Source organism: Pteropus alecto, unplaced genomic scaffold (assembly GCF_000325575.1).
Source record: "Pteropus alecto unplaced genomic scaffold, ASM32557v1 scaffold22, whole genome shotgun sequence".
Lineage (NCBI taxonomy): Eukaryota > Metazoa > Chordata > Mammalia > Chiroptera > Pteropodidae > Pteropus > Pteropus alecto.
In genome coordinates, this window is record NW_006434839.1 from 12,297,507 (window position 1) to 12,303,635 (window position 6,129).

General features: G+C 30.8%; 1 pseudogene; it reads left to right on the top strand.

The window, feature by feature from the left end:
- Positions 1-248: 248 nt before the first annotated feature.
- Positions 249-367, top strand: LOC112478766 (annotated as a pseudogene).
- Positions 368-6,129: the final 5,762 nt, after the last annotated feature.

Sequence of the window (6,129 nt, forward strand, 5' to 3'; positions counted from 1 at the left end):
ATCATTAATAAAAGTTTTGTACATAAAATTACAGACCACCATAATTTTCTTTAGTTATCATTTTTTCTAAGCTGCCAATCATAGTTTTTTGTCAGTTGATGATGCTCCCATGTATTCAGGGCTCAGTGATAATGTGGCTTTTATGACCACTGGTCTGCTCCCCACTGGTTTCCTTTGATGACATGTCTAAGCATCAACATTTAGTATCAGTGATTCTACACCCTGGCTGCACATTAAAATCAACTGGTATCTATGGCCATGCCACCCTGAACATGCTCAATCTTGTCTGATCTCTGAAGCTAAGCGAGGTCGGGCCTGGTTAGTACCTGGATGGGAGACCACCTAGGAATACCTGGTGCTGTAGGTGTTAAAAAAAAAAAAATCAACTGGTAAGGTTTTAAAAATTACTAATGCCTTAGCATGACTTCTTAAAATTACAATTAAATTGTTCTGGGAAGAAGCCCAGGCATGGCTTTTTCTTCTTCTTTTTTTAAACCTTAGCTGATTATAACAGATGGCCAAAGTTTAAAACCACCAAACTACTTATCAGTACAATAGTTTGGTGTGCAACTTTAAGAGGAACTCCAGGTTTTGGTTCCTTATGATTTCAAGCAGCAGGACTGAGGTCTAATAACGAATACTAAGGCATTATGGATATGCAGACTTACCACATAAACACCAGAATATTGGAAAAAATAATAACACCTCACAGTGTGAAAAGTCCTGGTTTCAAACTGCTGTTACATCCATCTCCAATTTATTGCCTACGGGTTGCAGATGGTAGAGTGCTACTCAAAAGAAACACCCTGTTGGGAAAAGCACATTGCAGCACAATTAATAACCAGGGTAGTTTCATTTTCCACATCCTCTTAGTTACTATTTGGGAAAAAAAAATCTTCATTGATTTATGAGATTAACTAACCTTATAAATTTGGCAAAATATAAAATACATTTACTTTATAAACAGTTTAAACAACAAATAAATATGTCGAGAAATATTTTACGAATTGCTTCAGGGGCAAGTCAGTGGAGAAACTTTTATTATTGTTTTTTATTCAAAAAAATCATTTCAGTACCCAGTGGCAAGTATTTGTTGTACTACATCAGATAAGAAAACTGATATTCTAAGCAGATGTTTTGTTATTTTTGTTAACGTTCCGCCCAACAAATAAGCAGTGACCAAGCAGAGTGGAATTTTCCTATTAACTGTATAGATACTTATTTTGTTACAGCTTCTGTGTATTTAGAAATTCAAGTCTTGCTTCTCAATTATTGTTGAAAGCAATGCACAGATTTTAAGTAGTCATTTAGATTAGTATTAAAAGACCAATGAGACCGTCACCCAAAACAAGTTGGGGTATATTTCCATTCTCCTCCCATGGAAAGTTTCCCTGTGCCCTCTTTCTAGTCAATTTCTCCCCCATGCCATTATCTGATTTCAACCACTATAAATTAATTTTGACTCTGGATTCATACAGTATGTACTCATTTTTGTCTGGCTTTTTTCCTTCATCATAAATTTTTTTAGACTAATTCATTATACTGTGTAAATCGATTTGAGATTCATTTATGATGTTCTACATTTTCGTATGTATGAAATTGTTTGCATATCTTTTTACTGTTTGTTTTTCCTTGGTTAATAGTATTTCATTAGATTGATATAGACAATGATTTATTTATCTGTTCTGGTATTGGGCATTGGATTATTCCTGTATATGTAAATTATAAAGAAGGTTTATATATTCTTGTATAAGTCCATTTGAGCATATATTTTTTTATTTCTTTTACATAAGTACCTAAGAATGAAATTACTGTGTTAAATAGTAATATGTTTAATTTATAAGACTGCTCAGCAGTTCTCCAAAGCTGATTAAAGAATTTTATACTTCAAACAGCAACAGAAAGATGAGAGGATCCTTAACATTTTGTTGTGTCTTATTTTTTGATTCAGTCATTTTGTTGGGTATAAAGTGATATTTCATCATGGACTTAATTTAGATGTGCATATTGACTATTTATGTTGAATATCTTTTTATGTGCTTATAGGCCATTTGCATATATTGACTTGTGAAGTATGTATCATATCTTTTATCCATTTCAGTTGTTAATAATTTTCCATTGATTTATATAAGATTTATTATATATTTTGGACAAATGCTTTTAGTCAGAAATATGTGTTGTGATACATGATCCCCAGCATCTGGCTTGCCTATTCATTTTATGAATAGTTTCTTTCACTGAATATATAAATTTTGTTGTTGACTAATTTTTTTATTTTGTTTTATAATTTGTGATTTTTCTTTTCTGTCAATGAAAATATACTCCTATGTTTACCTCTAAAAGCTTTATGAATATAAGTATTTTTCCTTTTTTTGGAGGGTTATGAATAAATGAGCTTCACTTATATCTAATATGAATGGATTATTATTTCAACATTTGTTTTAAAGATTTTTTTTTTCTATTAAATTGACTTAGCATCTTTGTCAAAGTTGGTTGAGTAAGTGAGGGAGGTTTTCTGAACACTCTAGTTACGTGTACTTAACTCCATATACCAATATCACACTCTTATTTCTGTAGCTTTATAATAATTCTCAAAATCAAGGAACTGAATCCTTTAACTTTGTTTTTTACAAAAGACTGAATTAGATGTTCTATATCCTCAATACTTCCACATAAATTTAAGAATTATCTATTTCTTCAAAATTATTGGCTGGAATCTACACATAAACTTGAGAGAATAGCTATCTTAAAAATATTAATTCCTCCCATTTGTGAACATGATATATCTTTATTTAGATCTTCATTAATTTCTCTCAATAATGATTTGCAGTTTCCAAACTAGAGGCATTTTACATTTTTTTTAAGTTTATTCTTAGATATCTGATTTTTTTATGCTATATTACATTTTAAATTTTTTCATTTGGGCAAATTTTACTATAATTACATAGAAATAAAATAGTTTGCTCTATAGTGACTATCTATCTTGTAACCTTATTAAACTCCCTTCTACATTTTAGTTTGTTTGCAGAAAATTTTTATGTTAAACATTAATGATAATATCTTCTGTGAAGTAAGAGTTGTCTCTTGTTTTCTAATAATTATAGTTTAATATCTTTATATTACCATATGGCAAAAACCTGTAGAAAAAAGTAAAATAGAATTGGCAAGAGCAGACATCCTTGCCATGTCCTTAAACTTAGGAGAAAACTATTTAATATTTTAATATTAGGGCTGTTTACTATAGTTTTTTTTTTTTAATAGATATCCATTATCATATTGAGGAGATTCTCTTGCATTCCAAGTTTGCTAAGAGTTTTGTTGTTGTATTATTTTTTAACATAGGAGGTGATTTTTGGTAGTTACTGAGATGATTATATAATTTCTCATTTATTCTGCTAATATCATATTTATCATTTTTTGATAATTAAACCAAACTTGAATACACAGCTTATTTATTATTTATTTTATACAGTGTTGGTTTTGATTTGTTAATATTTAGTATGTTCAGGAGGGATAGTGTTGTGTAATTTTTTTCCTTGTAATACTTTTCATGTTTTGATATTTGTTATGTTGGCCTCTGTCTTAGTCCAATCAGGCTGCTATGATGAAATACTACAGATTGGGTTACTTATAAACAACAGAAATTATTTCTCACAGTTCTTGAAGCTGGAAGTCCAAGATCAGGGTGCCAGCATGTTTGGCAAAGGTTCTCTGATGGGTTGTAGACTGCTGAGTTCTTACTGTGTCTTTATATGGGCTAGGGAGCTCTGTGGGGTCTTTTTTATAAGAGCACTAATCCCATTCATGAGGACTCCACCCTCATGACCTCAGTACCTCCGAAGGCCCCATTTTCTGATACTATTACACGGGGTTAAGATTTCAACATGTGAATGTGGGGGAAGGGGACACAAATAGCCTCATAAAATGAGTTTCCCAATTTTTACATTTATTCGATATTTAGAACTTTGTTCTCTGTTCTTTCTTTACTACCTTCTATTGAGTGAATTGTATATATTGAAGCATTTGATTTTTATCCCCTATTTGACATTTTAGCTATGTCTCTTTTTATTTTTAGTGATTTCCATAGATATTGCCATATGCATTTTTATGTTTTAACACTGTTGCTTCAAATAATATATTTTTTAAATTGTTTATTGAAGTGACATTGTTTAGAAAAATTATATAGGTTTCAAGTTTTCAATTCTATAATACATCATTTGTATACTGCATTGTATGTTCACCACCCAAAGTCAAATCTCCTTCCGTCACCATATATTTGATCCCCTTTACCCTTAGCTACCTCCCCCCTCTACTCTATTTCCCTCTGGTAACTACTAAACTGTTGTCTGTGTCTGTGAATTTAAACTTTATTCATTTGTTGCTTTTTAGTTTTATATTCCACATATAAATGAAATCATATGGTTCTCAACTTTTTCTGACTTATTTCACTTACTATGATTATCTCAAGATCCATCTATGAGTAGTAATATTCCATGTATATATATACTACATCTTCTTTATCTAATTACCTATCAAAGAATACTTCAGTTGTTTCCATGTCTGGGCGACCATGAATGCTGCTGCTATGAAGCTCTGAACAATATTATACTACTTCATAAACAGTGTAAAAAACTTACTCAAGCTTTTGTGCTCATATCATTTTGATTTTTATGTATGCCATAAATACCACATTATATTGTTAATAATGTTACTTTAACAACTTTTTAATCTTTTAAATAAAGGAAAACAAATATGTTTGCATATTACCAGTTATTTTCCATTTCCTGTGCTCTTCATTCTCACAAATCTGGAATTCATAATTTTACTCCACCTAAAAGTACTTCTTTCAGTATTTCTTATAATAAAGATTTACTAGAGACAAAATCTTTCTCTTAGCTTCTGTCTGTCTGTGGATATTTTTGTGAAGTTTATTTCACTAGATGTAGAATTCTAATTTGAGACATATATTTCCTCTTTCATTATTTTTAAAACATTCCAATATTATCTCCTATTTCTGGTGAGATGTCAATCTTTATTTATATAACTTTTTTTCTCCTGTATATGAGGCTTTTTTTTCCCCTGAATTTTCTTTTTAAGAACATGACTAATTTTTAGCAGTTTGGCTGTGATATGTGTGTGTTTGTACATGAGAGTGAGCACATATTTTGTATTTATTTATCCTCCTTGAGGCATTCACTGAAATTTTTGGATCTCTGGGTTGATATGTGTCATCGATTTTGCAGTATTTCTTTGGCCATAATCTCTTTAAATATTTCCTCTTCCCTACTGTTGTACTTATATCCTTTCAAGACTCCAAGTCAGTCTGCTTGATTTTTTTCTCACATATCTTGGATTCTCTATTTCTTTTTACACTTTGCTATTTTTATTTTTGTTTGCATACTTCCTCTTCAATTATCCTTTCCTCTATTGTATCCAGTCTTATGTTAAGCTCATTAAATGAATTCCTTAAATTTGATATAAAGCATTTCTATTTGTTCTTTAATGTAGTTTCCATATCTTTGTCAAAATTTTCATACCTTATATAATTATTCTACTTCTTCCACAAAAATTCATTTTCATTTTTATTAGTTTTTTTTTTTTTAAATTAGATGTGATAATCCCAACATCTAGGCCATCTCCGCATCTTCTTCTAATGAGTATTATTACTCTTGACTATGGTCCACTTTTTTCTAATTTTTCATATGTTCATTATAATTTTTGCTTCCGTGCTGTACTTATTGCATTAAAAAAATGAAGACTGTAATAAATAATATTTACCCCCAGAAATGACCTTGCTTGAAGATGAGCTCACACTTTTAAGCAGAATCTCAGATCTAAGATCTGGCAAGATTCTAAAGATTTGCTTAAGCTTCCATGTTGAACTGTAAGCTTTCAGGAATTGAGAAATCTCTCCTTGATTTCCAGGCCTGCTTCTTGCATTTGTGGTTGGAAATTTTTCTTTGCTCACCTTCTCACTCGTTGATTTCTGAGCAGCCAGAGATATTATTTAGTGCTGCTTCCCTATTTCAAGTTTTCTGACTGTGGCCCTTTCCTTGCCTTCCTTAGGTGAAACTGTAGATTACCTGAAGAATCAGTTCTGTTCCACCCTGAAACTAAAAGTCTTTTAAA